The 16,769-nt window shown below is 41.5% G+C and overlaps 1 protein-coding gene across 18 annotated transcripts in view; it reads right to left on the bottom strand.

Moving 5' to 3' along the window:
- Positions 1–16,769, bottom strand: part of LOC124378499 (serine/arginine repetitive matrix protein 2-like) — a 50,724-nt gene that overhangs the window by 22,831 nt on the left and 11,124 nt on the right. For 14 of the 18 annotated variants that reach the window (XM_046838186.1, XM_046838173.1, XM_046838177.1 and 11 more), the window contains exons 5-6: positions 15,065–15,211; positions 12,827–13,435 (exon numbers count right to left, since the gene is read on the bottom strand). The exons of 1 other annotated variant lie outside the window; for it this stretch is intronic. The gene's annotated coding sequence lies outside the window, so the exon portion shown is untranslated. Of the gene's footprint in view, positions 1–4,100; positions 4,595–12,826; positions 13,436–15,064; positions 15,212–16,769 lie in introns of those variants that run through there. 3 more of the 18 variants (XM_046838191.1, XM_046838178.1, XM_046838176.1) reach the window with 3 other exon arrangements.

Here is a 16,769-nt window from a genome sequence, read left to right as displayed (position 1 = left end):
ACTGTGTGAAAGGTTTGAATCTAACCTAGTTTACAAGGTGGTATAAAAATGTTTCCAGACTAGTTTAATAACACGCCAACAGAAGCAGCACAAGGCTGCTCGCACAGTCACAGGGAGCAGCGATCTTCATAAGTCCTGTGTACATGGAGAGCTGTGCAACTGGTGCTATTCTGACCACTCGCGCCGTGTTGCTGCCAAGTTCGGCCCCGGGCTGCTGACCCCGGAGCAGAAAGAAAAAAAAAACTTTAAAGTCTGCCAATAACTTCATCAGTGCGCCATGGATGAGCAGTCCTTCATGTTGAGGAGCATTACTGAGACAAAAACTTCTGTGTACGGGTACGACCCTGAGACGAAGCAACAGTCTTCAAAGTGCTAGAGCCAATCATCTCCATGACCGAAAAAGGCAAGTCGGGTCTGCAACCTCAATGAGTGAATGCTCATAGTCTTTTTTGACATTTTCAGCATCGTCTTTTTCGACCTTGTACGTCAATAACGAGTTATACTGGCATGTTTAATGGTGTCTAAGAGAGGACATTTTGCGAAAGCAAGTGGATCTCTGGTGCGCTAGTCTTGAAACTTTTTGATACCACCTCGTAAGTGCACCAATATAGACAGATGTAAATGAACAAATGTATTTATTTTTTTACTATTGTACTATCATGTGTTGGCACAGTTGTTAAACTGAAATCTGGCCAGCAATAAGGGTAAAGAAATCTAGACAAATGAACTGATGCATTGATGTGCACATAGTGTTTTTGGGGGTTTCTTTCTTGTACAATGTACTCAATATAACCTTTTGTTCTAAGGGTTGTGTACGAGTTTTTGGAGCAAACTAAGCATGATAAGTGGCTGTGATCTCTGGGCCCTGTGCCAAGGCAGCTCAAGATAAATCGTATATAAGGAAAGAAGAGTAGGACCTTGCAGAGAAAAGCCTAGTGGGTGTTTTCTTGCTGGTAATCTGGGGACCAGGATCCTGTAAAAAGGAGAAGTGAAGCATGGGGCCTCCCTCAGACCTTGATGCTAGTAGGGAGTGAGATTGGAAAGCAGGTAAACAATATCTGAACCTGTTGGTGATTTCAGCTTTAATTAAAAGAGACTGGCCGAAGGACGCCGTGGGAGTTTATTTGACGCTTCAAAGTAACAGGCTTGGACATTCATAGGTGCCGATATAGCAAACAGAGATAGAAAAAGACCTCTATCAGACACAGCAGGAAGCAGGATCCATGCTGAACACCATCAGAGCCTCCTGCTGGACATGGACAGAGACGTGACCTTCAGATCGAGAGCCTTGTACAGTGAATACGAGATGAGCAGAGTGAGTCGTCCTTTGCAGAACATCATCATGGTCGCTAACAAGCACCTGATGGCCTTTTGAGAAATCTTTTTTCAGGGGATGAGCTGCTGTAATCTTTTTTTGTTTTGTTTCAACTCGAAATGATAGAAAAGGCTGCACAATAACCCTGGCCTTTAAAAAAACGAAAAAAAAAAAAACATCAACAAAAAAAAAGAAAAAAAGGGCATGAATTTCCATCCTTTCAAATCCCAGAGAGAAGCTGTGAAGAGTGAAAAGAAAGAAACTGGGGTGGGTGGTGGGGGAGAAAAAAAATAATGAGAGCGTGTGTGCTTAGTGTTCCCTCGCCTCTCTGAAGAGGTGACCCCAATTAGCAAGAGCAACACGCTGCATGTAGTCATCTCCAGTACGCATGTGGGTACGGCAGCGAGAGAAGCATGTTTCTGAAAGGACGTACTCATGCACTTTTCTATAGTACATTTCTGTGCGTTTGGCTCGCAACAATTTTCTTGGAGACGAAAGTTCATGGAAGTTAACACGTCCTGGACAAACAATAAACGTCTCCGTGTTTTCGATGCGTACGCAAAGAAATAGCATCCACCAGAATCGGTTGCTAAACAGACCACGCCGATATCAAACGCAAGTAGTTCCCACTGTAGCAGTTACTCTGTATGTGAAGCCAATTCCGTGTACATCCCTGTACAATTTTAAATATTTATTGCTATACAAGGCACAGGGCATTTACCCAGAATGCACCTGGAGCAGGGAGTTCAGTCTCTCAGTTTGGCTCTTTACAGTAACACACAAGCTCTAATGGCCAATTTACTCCCTGGGACTTTTTAATTAAAGCCTTTTCTATTAAAGCCCACGTTAATTTTCGGCATGCGCCCCGGAGGTTTTCTGCTGCCTCGCAGGAAGCTGTACGCTCGCTAAATTGTGGCATTTAATCAAACGCATAAACATTCCCGTCCTGTGAAATTGTTTTTTTTTGGCCATATTTTGTAGTTTTCGGACACAAGAACAAGATAAAAGCACTGATTAGGATTATATGTCGTGAATCACAAAATAGCCCATAATATACAGCCATTCTCTGTGTATCGGTATGAATTGCTGAGAAGATTTCCTGCTTTAGAGCTCTGACCTTGCACCCTTGTGAGAGCCTGAACGAGCACAAATCTCCACATGCACACTCTAAAATCTGGTGGAACGTCTTCCCAGATGAGTGGAGGACCGCAGCAAATAGAAACCAATCTTATTAGGATGAGAAGTAATAATAGCAGTTGAATGAGGAAGTGGGTGTTTTTCATTGTTGGTCACTCAAAAGAGCTAATTACTATTTCAAGCGAAACGTATAAATGGCAAAAAGCCTCATTTGACCTCCATGAATAAGCTGCCACCGAGTGTTAGTCAAAAAAAATTCCACTTTTGGATAAAAAAGGACACTAAAAAGTCAAGATCTGCAGAAAGACACCAATGAGGAACGAAATCTACCAACCTACTTGCTACATTATCTCCTCTTACCAGAGGTGGACAGGAAGTAAATGTAAATGTAATTTTTTTTTACTGAACTTAAGTAGCAATTTCGCGTATCTGTACTTTACTGAAGGATTTCCATTTTGGGAGACTTTTACTTGAACTTCATTTGTACGTCTTCAGATGCACGACAGTAAAATTTTGCATTCACTTAAGCTTGGAATCCCAAAACCTGTTCCAGCATGGCAATTCCCCTGTGCACAAAGTGAGCTCCTTGAAGATCCAGTTTACATGCTTTGGAGAGGAAGATTTCGAGTGACCTGCTATAGAGCTCTGATCTTATCCCTACTGAACACCTTTTGGGATGAATGTGAAGGTGACTGCACCCCAGGTCTCCTCTCCTCCATCAGTACCTGCCTCTTCCTCCTTTCCCTAAAACAATAACTACTAATAAAACTACTACTGCTACCTCTATTACTCCTCCACCTTCTACTACTCCTATTCATTAGTACATAATCATTGGAACAGCCTTATTCTATTCATTTACATCCTCCAAAGTGTTGCTCCTCTGACAGTGCTGAGGAACACTCTGAAAATGTGATTTTTGACATCCCATTTTGCCTTTAGCTTTCTATTTGCTTTAATTCCCTCCACTCTCCTGGGAAGATGTCCCACTAAACCATGTAAAGCATAACGTAATGGAGCTGGTTTTGTGCACTGTCATGCTGGAAAAAGGGTTGAGTCCTAGTTTACATGAAGGGAAAATTTCAGATGTTGCGGTTTGGGGAAGAACCATGTACAGCAGGAAAAGCCGGATGTCCCCAAACTTCTGGAAATAATAGTATAATAGTAGTAATAGAGATATTTTGCTCTGTATAGCAGGTGTAAATGTTACTTCTATACCAGTCTACAAAAAAAACTTCCACCTGACACACCTTGGATCCCTGAGCACATTAAATTGTGTGTAACATGGTTTCTAACTGAAAGCTGCTCCTCACCTTTGATCTCTTTAACAGTGAGGAACACACCGAGCCTCTCAGGGTCCAGAGATCTGATACTGGGTCACACGTCTCTGTTAGGAATTGAAGTGAAGCATCAGGGTCGGAAGCACATACTGTAGTTGAGCTCTTCAGAGCGAGGGTTAAAATAGAGTTCGAAGTAATAAGTGATCTCCTGAGACATTGAGGAAGGAAAAACCCTCCCAGATTGAAGAATGGACTAATGACGTCTCAGAGCAACACTGCAGCAGGAAGAAAACACTAAATGAGTTCTGACAATCTAACTGAATGACGGCCTGTTAGAAACTGTCAAACAGCCAACGAAGCCCCCAAAGGGGTCGACTAAAATATCCAAACGGTCCTGGGAACCAGTGCAGAAAATCACAAAGATTTGAAGGGACTTCAGGGAAATCAAGCTCAGAGATGGATTAATTAAAAAAAATCTTGGTATAGTGTAGAGAAAAAATATAAGAAAGTAATCGGTAAAAGGCTAAACTCTATCAGAAACACTTATTCTCTGAAATTCATAGCTTTTCTGTCAGGTGCGCTGCTGTTAGGAGTGTCTGTATGCACTCAAGCTCGTTTCCAATCAGATTTCACACACCTTTAATGTTGCTGGGGTTGCTTAAGAAAAGCAGCATTGCGGGCCACTGGTAGCGTAAAAAATCCTTGAGAATGAATCTGTTGCTTTAACCAATCAGATTTCGAGTTGGCAACACCGGGCCATCTAGAAGGCATCCAATAACGTCAGAATTTTCTCGTCCTTTGATTGAATGGTCAGAGTGCGCACTGGTCAGAGCTCGCAACCAGCATCTGTAGCAAACTGCACAATCTGCAAAATCAACAAAGGAGAAGAAATAGATTTGGTCACAGATACACTTCTAAAGACTTGCTTTAGTGATTTCATTTATTCTCACTGTATGAGATTCCTGTCTGTGATGCAGCGCTCCGTTCTTCCGCATTTCTCTATAATATTGATAGTTTCTAGACGTGGCATCATAATGATGATATTAAGAGGTGCACTGAAGGCCTGGGGGTGTAATGCACAGCCCACCGGCGTGTGGTCTTATAAGAAAGAGATACGTTCAGCCAAAATTCACGGAAGTTGAAGAGTCATTTTGAGTAATATCTAGGAATGTTTATCTACGCTGTTCTTAACAAATTTCAATTCCCTGTGTGTAAATGATTTTTTGTCATCTTGCCAGAGAATTGGAAAAAAAATAAATAAATGGAGTGAGCACTCAGACTTCAAATCCCATAAATCTTCCTTGTCATTTCAATGAGCTCGGTGAGCACATTAAACAAAATAGAAGATGAAAGATGGGTTTGTCCTTGGAGAAAAATGGAAACGCCTGTACAGGGTGAAAGACGAGAAAAAGCGTCGGACTGTAAAAGTCAATTGAAGGGTAAAGACTCGTAATGAGTCGGTGGAAAAAAAAATGGGGCTCTTTCGCATAAACACTCCGAACAATAAACCCCGACTTTACACCTGTAAACACAATTCAATCAACTCCACCGAAGATAAAAACTCATGAGCGGCAGAAGACGAACGGCGCACACGCCCGTAAATAAACTGGAAGGTTGACGTTTTGTCATTGTGTGCACAATTGTTTTTTTTTTTCCCAGATAATATATTGACTATAAAGTCACTTCATGAATGGTAAATTCAATTAATCGTGGACGGACGCATGCTCGTACGTTCCTTCTTTAGGTTTTTTCGAGTGAAGAGATTGCTGAGAACGAGAAAGGGATGAGTTGATACTGTATAACTGGAGGGTTGCGGAGGAGCCACTTTCCTCCGCCTCCTAAGCTGTAATCATGTTTCAGAGCTCCGATCACATTTTGGCTGTCTCAGATCCTATTGTTCTCAACCTGATGAGAAATGTTTGGGCTTATAACTGGGATTATCGTTTAGAGGAACTCAAGCGGAAAACCAATATGAATTATTGCAGGAATTGGACGTGAAGTCCTGTTGGGTTAAATGTATTTGTTTGTGGATACCATATAAATGTTTGTAGATACCGCGGTATAAGATTATTATGGAGATGGAGCTCAGTGGTTAAGGCATTGGACTTTAGATTGGAAGGTCTAAAGTTTAAATCACAACGCCATCAAGCTGCCACTGTTGGGCCCTTGAGCAAGGGCTCTTAACCCTCCCCTGCTCAGATGTAGGTCGCTCTGGATGAGGGCATCTGCCAAATGGCGTAAATGTAAATGTACGTTTTAACAATACCATCCCACATTGAGTTTCCATTTGCCGTTATAAAAAGCTACACTCTTCTGGGAAGATGTTCCACTAAATTTTGTGGAGATTCATTCAGAGTGAGGCTGTGAGTAAAGTGATGTAGGTGATGAGAAGGCCCGGGGGGGTGCAGTCAGCGTCCACGTTCATCCCAAAGGTGTTCAGTAGGTTTTTGATAGCAGGAGATCTTCCGGTCAAACCCATGCAAAGCATATCTTCATGGAGCTGGCTTTGTTTGGTTTGGGTCTTCTAGGTTAAGTCAAGGGAAACATTTAAAAAAAAAAGTCAAGTCTTCTAATACTGTTCTCATGAACATCTAAATGCTCTCCCCATTGAATAGAAATTAATGATTTTTTAATGATTTTATATATATATATATATATATATATATATATATATATATATATATATATATATATATATATATATATATATATAATCATAAAAATCATATTTATATACTCATTTATATAAATATATATATTTATACATATATTTATACATGATGCCAAAATTATTGGGACACCTGCCTTTTCCAGTCTCATACGGTTCCGCTCACATAGGGAATTTTCAAGGACAGAGTCATGAATAACCCAGACACGCGTCAGTCAGTAAGCCTGTAGTTACATCTGAGCTCTGAATACAAATGCGAGTAAATCTGGTGTGAAATCCCCTCTCCACCACTTCACATGCATAACTCAATTCTCAATAAGCCCGACGAGAATAACTTAAATAGCAAAGCGTTTGTGGACATAGAAAAAAACCACACCTTTATTTAATAAAAAACAAAGCTTCCACAGCCCCCGTGTAGCACTAAGCTGCTTTGAGACGTTGCCGCTGCATTTAGAAGAAAAAAAAAACCTAATCATGATTCTATTACAGAGCGTTACCTGGGATTTTATGGGTGCTTGACCTCTAATGGAGACAAATCTCAGTGTCCTCCGTGGCACTCGGCTCCAGGTGAACAGATTCGTTACAAAAACAAGGCTCACTGGGGAAAATGCGGTTTCAAGCTGGCAGCTGGGCGAAGCTTAAATCTGTCTTTTTCTTTCCCACTTTAAAAATAAAAAAAAAAGTCAAGGGAAAAAAAATATATATATTTTTTTGTTTTGTTCAATTATCTATTTAATTCTTTAAATAAATAAATAAATACCTAAAATCCTGAGTAAAATCCTCATGTCTACAATGGATAAGAATAAATTTTTTATTTTTTTTATTATTATAATTTTTTTTTCCCCTTCTGCATTTGGACTGGAAATGTTCCCTCATGCAAAGCGCAGCAAAACTTGCATCATCATTTATTTCGGGATCTCGTCTGTTTGAACTAGGCCCCCTCTTACTGCAAATTTTCACAGCGAATCGGTTAATCAGCCACGTATAAAAACCCAGATAATGATATGCGGATACGTCTAGAGCTTTTCAGACATTGATTCATTCCTATAAAGTTTTCGCTACATATTACCATATTAGATTCGGATATCTCACATGCGTTAAGTCTCATCAGACGATTTTCGTGATATAATCAGGCATGAAGAATGCGCTCCATTACACGACCTTTTATAGGATTTGGACCGTGATTTGATCATATCCGACGGTGTCACTTGACCTGAGGTGAGCTGCAATCTCCTAATATGGAATCTTCTAAAAGACAGCTTTCGAATCAAAAATACATCCTAAACAACCACTATGTGGAACAAAAGTATTGGGGAAACCAGACTTTTCCAGCCATATGTGGTTCTTATCTGAACAGTCTTGGATGCTGTAGCAGGACATCTTCCTGTGACTTGATCTATCAGACTAATAATGTCCCCTGTGCACCAAGCCAGCTCCAAGAATTTATGGGTTGGGGTAGAAGATCTCCTGCTATAGCACGCCAACCCTATTAAACACCTTTTGGAAGAATGTGAATGCTAACCTGCTGTACCCCAGGCCTCCTTACCCCTCACCTACATGAGTACCTTCCTTTACTACCACACCCTTTTTGAATGAATGAGCAACAATGTCCACACTGCAAAATCCAGCACATCTTCCCAGAAGAATGAAGGTTATTTACAGCAAAATGGGACTCAATGTGGAATGGCTTCTTTAAAAACATCCACTCATATAATGTATGGCCACCATCACTATAACGTCATGAACGTTCTTACAAATATTTCTCCATCCAACGTCCTGTATGTCCATAATAACCGCAGTAAAGTTTTCCCAAGTGTTTCTACTCGATTCAGTGCCTTTTCATAGTCTTTAATAAGGAGAATCTGAGACGACTTCATCGCTACACTTTTAAGGAAACCACTTCAACAGGCGTATTGCTGGAACCTAAAAACACTTCATGTGTAGTTATATATATATATATATTTATACCCTTGACACTTGACATTACTTTTTTCATACAAAAAGGATCCATATTTATAATTTTATGCCAACGGCTGCTTTAATGTCTTTCTGAAGTGCTTCATACTCCATGTAGAAACACTCAGAGCTCCCTGCCCATCCCGAATGTACTGTTTCCAGAGCCTCTCCTTGATTTTAGAACATGATAGATGTTTCATCTGTGACAGGCCATGCATTTTACACCCAGGCCTGTAGAGATGTCCTTCCCTTACAAATCCAACTCTTAATACAATCATTATGACGCCACGTCTATTAAAACAATCAGTATTATAGAGAAGAGCAGTAGAACAGAGCGCTGCATCACACTCAGGATCTCATACAGCGAGAATGAACATCATTACTAAAGGGAGAAACCCAATAAACACGATTTAGCACGTCTCCTTTCACTGGAGCCACAACTGCACCTCCCGCATACATCATCCCCAGCAGAAGCATCGATATTCAATTCATCAGATCACATCTTTTTCATGCATCACGGTTTTCCTGGGGATTTCAAATTCAGGCAAATTGGGTGCTTTTGTGCAAATTCTACAGGAAAGAAAACGCAAAAACTTGTTATCGTTTGTGAAAAAAGCTTAAAAACTGTTTCAAACGTAACTTTCCTCAAGATGTTCCACTTTTCTTGGAAAGGCCGCAGATTTTATCTGCGCTAAATTCCTCAATTCCTTCTGCTAGAAAAAAACAAGCAAAAAGCAGCTATTAAATCTACACAAATATGTTTGAGCTTGTGCAGATTGTTACAGATTTGCTGATATCTGATTGGATAGAAATGTATAATTACGCTCCGTGGCATTGCTCCTTGCAGCAGCACAACCGAGAGAAACGCTATGAAACGAAGAGAATAGACTGTTGGGAAAAATTGCATACATATGCTTGTACAAAAAAGATTAAAATGTAAGTCAGTGCTTCTGAGGAAAACTTGCATCATAATGACGGTATTTAGACAATTTAATTAAACGGGTAAATTTATGGACTGCTTCAAAAAATGTGTTTTCCATCTTATTCTATATTCATAAATAAGTGTGAATAAACATGTTAAACGGGTTTCACGTCCCAGCATTCCCGGCTCCAAAGTCACAAAAGCTGTTAATGGGATTATTATTAAAAGAGCGTAATGAACGCACGAGAGGGAATGTCGAATTAGCCGTAATTGGAACTGAAATACGGCCACGCGTCAGAGCCGTCTCAAACGCGATTCGGAGGGCCATAAAACGCCGCTACGTTAGAGACTAATGAGTCTAGCTTATTAGAACAGGGCTAATTGTGCCGCGCCACAATGACCCCATCAAAAGGGGTTTGTTTCAGAGAGAAAGGAAAACCAAGAATGTGCAAAAAGATTGAGAGGGTTGCTTTTAGTTGACTAAAGAGCTCCCATTTATTTTATTTTTTTCTATAGTCGAGGAAAGACACCGCAGATAGTGTGATGATGTCGGAGTTCTTCAGTGACTAAAAGACCCAGAGTGGAATGGAGGAACGTTGGAGTGAAAAGTGTTCTCCATTTTCATAAGACATCAAAACATCATGTGAAGAAATATCATTTGAAAGAAATGTGTAGACTCATGGTAAAAGAGCGCTGAAGCTGTTCCAGTGGTGCGCGCACACACACACACACACACACACACACACACACACACACACACACACACACAGTCTATTATGTTCAATAAGGTAGATGACACCGAGCATGCTATAGAGGTGAAAACTGTCATGCGGAATTGATTTGTAAACTGTCGTCGCCTGCCTGCTTGTCATCCCCTCGCTGATTTGTGGCCATTTCTCTCTCTCTGTATCCTCGTCTCCCGGTCCTGCCGATAACCGCCTGAAAAACCTTCTGTATCAAGGCTGTTCTGTCTTGTTTTCAATCATTCAATCATTTTTTTGTGTTTTGTGTCACTTATGCAGTCCGTTCCGGTGCGTTTTTCGCACTTTGTGCAGCGGGTGGAGAATGAGATGACTCCGGTGCAGAGCAAAGCAACAGATCTGTGCAACAAAAAGCATGTTTTTCCACTCATGAGTTCCTAATTAAACAATACGTACACAAGAAGGAACAATGACAAGTGCGGTGAGATTTCCACGCATCAACAAGTCCTTCAGTGAGATGTGTGAGAGGATACTGTCTGACGGGTATGGGACGAGAAAGACGGACGCTCAGGCTTTGCTCCTCTTATTAAATACGCTCGCCGGCATAAACAGGCTCGGGCGTTCACCCTTCACATATCAGAGTCTTTCACTGATTAGGATTATATCTGCTTGTATTAGGCGATGCAAATGATCCTGGATGAAGTTCTGATGAAGTTCTGATTAAGACTGATTAGTGTGCGCACGAGAGGTTATTTAATCAGACGAACACCGGGCTTCGGTGCACAATCAGTGCCGAATACAAATTCATCATAAGAAGGTTAGCGAAGTTCTGGAAACGAGCGGAAATGTCTTCAGAATTCAGAGATTTTAAGATACTTAGTTGGAACTCAGAGGAGATACCGTCCCCACCGATCTAGGACCCGATTCTAGACTTTTGGAGGCCCCGCTGTTCACCTTCCTGTCCGAATAAATCAAAAGCTCCGATTCAAACCGTCATACATAAACGAATTTAAAGAACGTGCCATGGCGCTCATGTTTTGAACTCGAAAAAAACGGCTGCAAACAATGTTTATTATTACTTTTCGCTCAAAAGGTCAATACATAGAAAAGTGACATGCATTCAGAGGGTGGGGACGCCTAGTTTTACGCTGCCCATCTTTGGTGAAATAGTGTATAGGTTTGTAGCGGTTACGGGGAACCGTCCAAGCCCGAGGCCCTAAACAATTGCCGCTAGCTCTGACCCTGGTCTCACATGCAAAGGTCCCGGTACTGACAGAGATGATCACTGCTTTTTTCAGATCCAGCAGTAAAAAACAATGAGGCAGTTGATATGGCGCTGGGACTAACTAACAAATCAAGTAGCAGCTCCTTTATATATTTCCCAACACACACTGACACACTGACCACTCTTCAGGGAAGACAGTCCACTAGATTTTGCGGAGATTTGTGCTCATTCAGCTACAAGGGTGTTGGTAAAGTCAGGTACTGATGTTTAGAAGGTGAGGAGGCCTGGGGTGCAGTCAGCGCTCACATTCATATAGGGTTGAGGTCAGAGCTCTGTGGCAGCCCCCCTCAAGATCTTCTACTCTAACCCTATATGTGCAAGCTTTCTTGTTTTCAGGATCTTTCAGATCCTGAAAAAAAATTGGCAATAACATTTTGTAATGAGCCAATGATCTTAAAACAACCGTATTGATCTCAACATTTCCCGTTATATTATCAGGCAAATATCTAAGCATTAATCCCATTTACAGACACATCTATTCAGTTCGAGCGCAAGCATTTCGAGAAGTGTACTGAAGAAAGGAATAAGATTTCATTTTTATAAACAGTCTATTATGGAATCCAAGTCACTCATTTTCAATCAATTTCAAGCTCATTTGCTTTGCTAGGATCTTCGCCTGCGTTATTGTTCCCGAGTCGCTTAACATGCAGCACCACGGATTTCCAGCCATCCACTGGAGGGAGGAAACGCAGGCTGTCAGCACACGCTTATCCCATTTATCAGGCTTCTGCTCGAGCTCTAATAGCTCCACTCTTGAGGTCTGACTGCCACCAAACAAGATTTAGTGCAACTCCAGATCAGACACTGAAGTTCTTTAGCTTTCGACTCGATTCTGATGGTATTTAAAAGCCAGACTGTAAATACGAAAGCACTTTAAATGATCAGATGCCCTCTCTGGCCCTGTTCTCGCCGTACACTTATCAATGGCATTTCAATTCGTTCACGTGAAAGCGATGATAAAAACCCGAGAAGCCTGGTTTATTCGAAAGGAAAGCCACACAATCGCATGCTGATGGTTCGGATTTGTACCACCAGGGTATCACCCTGAACTCGTGTTTTTCTCTCACTGCACCTCCCAGACATTTTTATCTCTAGTTACACCACAGATATTTTTCTATACAGGTTCAATAAACAATCACAGACAAACATTACTATAATAAAAGTTTTTCATTATTGGGGGAAAAAAAAAATACAGTACAAATAAAAGAATGAACCCTTGTTGCACCTCATCAGACACATTCTCTGATCAATTCCCAGGAAGTTATTTTGGGATTTGTTTTGATGAATGGCGTGTAATTGGCATAATGGTACGCACCTATCGGAAAATCTGATTCGGTTATTTAAGATCTGATTGTTCCTGATTATTCGATTATAATCCCCTTTTCTTGAACAACCTGTCAGGAAAGAATAAAGATGAATACGCCTTTGACAGAGTAATTATAGTGCTGGAACTTTGTATTCATCCGAGCGATGGGCTGCAGCACATTTCGTTTAAGAATGGATGTGTGGTGGGGAAACTGGAACGATGCAAAAGGAAAGGAACAGAGGTTTCAAACTATACTCACATTGTGTATCAGCAAACGTACATGTTTTCATCTTGCGAACTCGGTTCGGTCGTGTCTTCATGTCTGTTTCTGTCTTCCGCCTTTAAATGCGCTGTCAAATTTGAGGCTTTCTTCTGGGGCCATGTGAATAATCACAGCCTTGCAGAATTCCCTTATCTGATTGGGCGGAAACTGTTGACGCATTTTCCGAACCGAAATGAAGTGGATGTCTGCTAAGGGATGCACGAGATGTACGAGAGTTTTGTTGATCAAATTCTCCAAAATGTTAATTTAATGTTAATTCATGCAATGGTTCTTCAGTGTCTGTTTTCTCCCTTATTTTTCTTTTTGTTTGCTAAACTGTGAATTTTTGGCATGAATATGAAAAACTGGGCATGCAGATTGATCCTCGCTCTGCCGCCGTTTTCGCCCGGCGGGTAAGCAAACCTGCGTGTGCTCGCCGTTATCTCAGGGAGGAGGAACGATTAGCGGGGCGAACACATTTAGTGCCAGCAGGTGTGGAGTTGGTTGAGGAACAAACAAGACTTCCTGCTGTTGGCCAAAGCTGCTGCTTTCTTCCCCCAGTTGTTTAGGCGGCGATCCGTGCTGATACGAGCGCTCCGAACAGTTCTGTTCCAAAAAAACAAAACAAGATTAAAGATAAATTCAATCCTTTAATTAGTTTACACTGATATACGTTAACACAAGGCCGCCCCATTGCGTCATTGGAGGCTGCAGGTTGATGATTCAGTGCGATTTCAATTTAATATTATTTGTAGAGCGCTTTTAACATTGTCCCAAAGCATGTTCACACAAATAGGATAGAATGTCTGAAGCGGTGAAACGGGAAGGACCCAAATGCAGGACGCAAGCAGAGTTTAAAAATACAGTCTTTAATAAGAGAACAGTCAGGAGGGAAAAAACACAGTTCTTAGACAAAGCCGGCAAACTGAGCAAAGGAGGAGAGGAAAATCACGGTCCAAAAACAGTCCTAATCCAATACAAAAAAAAAAAAAACAGGGCAATCCAGGAAGAACCAAAATCCTAAGCCAGAATAACAGTCCGAAATCCAAATGCCAGCAAACAGGGCAATGAGGAACAGAGGCAGAATCCGAATCTCAAACAGTCCAAAATACAAAAGCCAGCAGACAGAGCAACATAGGGCAGAGGGAAAAAAACAAAACAAAGTCCAAAACCGGTAAACAGGAATCTGGGACAGGGATTGGGAAAAGAAACCAGAATGGACAGGGTGGCAAGAATACTCTGAGGGACTCGCAAAGCCGGTGAGATAATCTGGCGTCGAAAATTTGTCCTTTGTGGCCCGGAAGCAAGCACCCTGAGCCCAGAAAACCCTGACATAGAAATATACCGTTTACGCATAAATGAGTGAGCAAGTGGTGACTGTGGAAAGGAAAAAAAGTCCTAAAATGGAATGAGGAAGAAACCTTGACAGGAACCCGACTTCATCTGGGTGGCACCAAATGCCCGTTCATTGTAGTTGAAATATCGCTGAGGTGTGCTGTTCAGTGAACTGCTGACCGATTGGCGTTTTATGACACGTACAGAGCAAACAAGGAAGGAAGGATGGGAGAAAGAAAGGAAGTAAGCAAGAAAGGAAGGAAGGAAAGAAGGAAGTAAGGAAGGAACAAAAAGGAAGGGAGAAAGCAAGGATGGAGGAACGGAATCAAGGAAGGAAGAAAAAGAAGCAATGAAGGGAGGAAGAAGAAAAGAAGCAAACTAAAATGGAAGGAACGAAAGAAACAAAGAGGGAAACTCGGGAAATTAGGGAAAGACAGAAGGAAGCAAGGAAAGAAGGAAGAAAGAAAGAATCAGAAGGAAGGAAGGAAAGAAAGATTTTACGTCACTTGTACATTACAGCACAATTCTTCCTTCCACAATAAAATTCTTTCTTTCCAGATACCAGCTTGTTTAGGTAAAAAATAAAGACACAGAGCCCCTTGGGGAGGAGAGGTTTAGGGACCTTGCTCAAGGGCCCAAGTGTGGCACCTTGGCGGTTGTGGTTCCTACTTCTCTAGTAAACCAGAGCCTCAACTATTCAGCTCAAACTATGCCTTAGAGTGTGTGTGAAATCTATAAACAGCTCATGAGTCGATCAACGTCATCCTGTGATATTGTTAACGACTCTACAAAGAAGCTCTACATCAGTATCCTTAAAAAAATAATAATAAAAAAAAAGCAGCGCCGTGAATGTACACACATCTTAGACTTTTAGATATAATCCTCCGAACGCTGACTCACCATCAGTAAAGAGCAGTTGCTTTGAAACTTGAGGCGTGTGCTCCGCTAATTAGCTGTAGCTTTATGAAAAGCTCCTTTTCTTCCTTTTTTTTTTTCCCCCATCCTTTTTATCATCCGATGCGTTTCTGCACCACGAAGTACATTTTCCTGGAATTGTCAGCAAACGACAGAAGACTTGGTTATTATTCTGGTTTTATGCTAATCATCAAAGGATCTCTATCATATGGGAACAAATTGGCGGGTCCGCTTCGTTTCCTCTCCTCTACGGCAGAACCCTTGCAGCGAGTGCGGTCCGATCGGAGTTATTAGCGTCGATCGTGTGTCACATCGATGTAGCAGGGCAAAAAACCCGACAGAGGACGTTTAAACGGTGAACCAGCAACCTGTTGCGTTCAAGCTATTCTCTTCGAAAAGTATTTGAAATTTCTCTGGCACAAGGTGTTACTCATAACGTCCATGAATCCGGCAGGCGGGAAAGCTTTACGCGGGCCGTTAAGAGAGGAACAAACGGTGCACGAACAAGCGACGCCTCTCAACAAGCACATTAATCCGTACCTGTGGCTTTGCCTTGCAGCCTGACTCTGAGCCGGGCCTCTTTCTATTCTCTCAGGCGTGTCTTTCGATTCGTGTCGCACATCTGCGTCCGTCCCGGCGTTCGTTTCTTTGCTCGCGTGACAGATTGCTCGCAGCGGTTAAATTCCGAGCCGTCGCATATATTGGACGCAGTGTGAAGGGAACACGCGCTGTTACATTTTCATTACATAGCAACAAAAGCATTCAGAAATAAAAACGACAGGTACTACACTGCTAAGTTATTGTTCAGTCATTGTCGCCTCAATGAAAGATGCACGTTTTTTCAAAAAACAGCCGTCCCCTTTCTTCATTTTATACTGTATTGACATACCACTATTACTAGATATCAGTCAGGGGCCGTGCATTTCCCCCCAGGTCTTCAGTGGTGTCCTACCTAAATCATTCCACCTCTTGATAATTTAAATATGATGCCACGACTATAGAAACCATCATTATAGAGAATCTCAGCATAACAGAGCTCCACATCACAGACAGGAATCTTGAACAGCAATTCAACACGTCTCCTTTCACCATAGCCACAACTCGCATACATCTAGTTTTGAACTCCTTTTAGCAAGCAAATCGCAATCTGATCAGCTTTATGCAACGTGGATTTGGATCTACCGAGAGCCCACGCTGTTCATTTCTGCTGGATTTACAGCAAAGCATGATGGGACCCCCGAAATCCGACCGGAGAGAAACTCCGTCCGAAACTTGTAAGGGCGCAACAGTACCTGAGAGATACGCTATGAAATGAAGAGAATAGACTACAATAGATGCTTACAAACCCACCTTACGAACGAGTTGCAGTCCGAACGAGTGTTCGTAGCATGAATTTGTGCGTAAGTTGTTACTGTGTTCGTTATTGACTACGCATATCTCCTAATGATGTAAGAGCGATAAATACTATTGAATAAACAATAAAACACTACAACAAACTCATTTAACTGTATACAATATTTTGTAAGTCATAAAAAACTTTTAATTAATTATATAAAAACATTCATTGGCCCGAGTCCAGTGCGCATCATGCAGACTCGTTACTGTCGATGACTAGCTCGCTGCATTTAGAATTTATTTTCGATTTCACTTTGAGGACCGTTTTGTTCGTATCCGCAAAAGTTCGTACAGT

Source organism: Silurus meridionalis, chromosome 24 (assembly GCF_014805685.1).
Source record: "Silurus meridionalis isolate SWU-2019-XX chromosome 24, ASM1480568v1, whole genome shotgun sequence".
NCBI classification, from domain to species: Eukaryota; Metazoa; Chordata; class Actinopteri; order Siluriformes; family Siluridae; genus Silurus; species Silurus meridionalis.
Note: the sequence above shows the minus strand (reverse complement) of the source record. Positions and strands in the feature narration are given on the sequence as shown.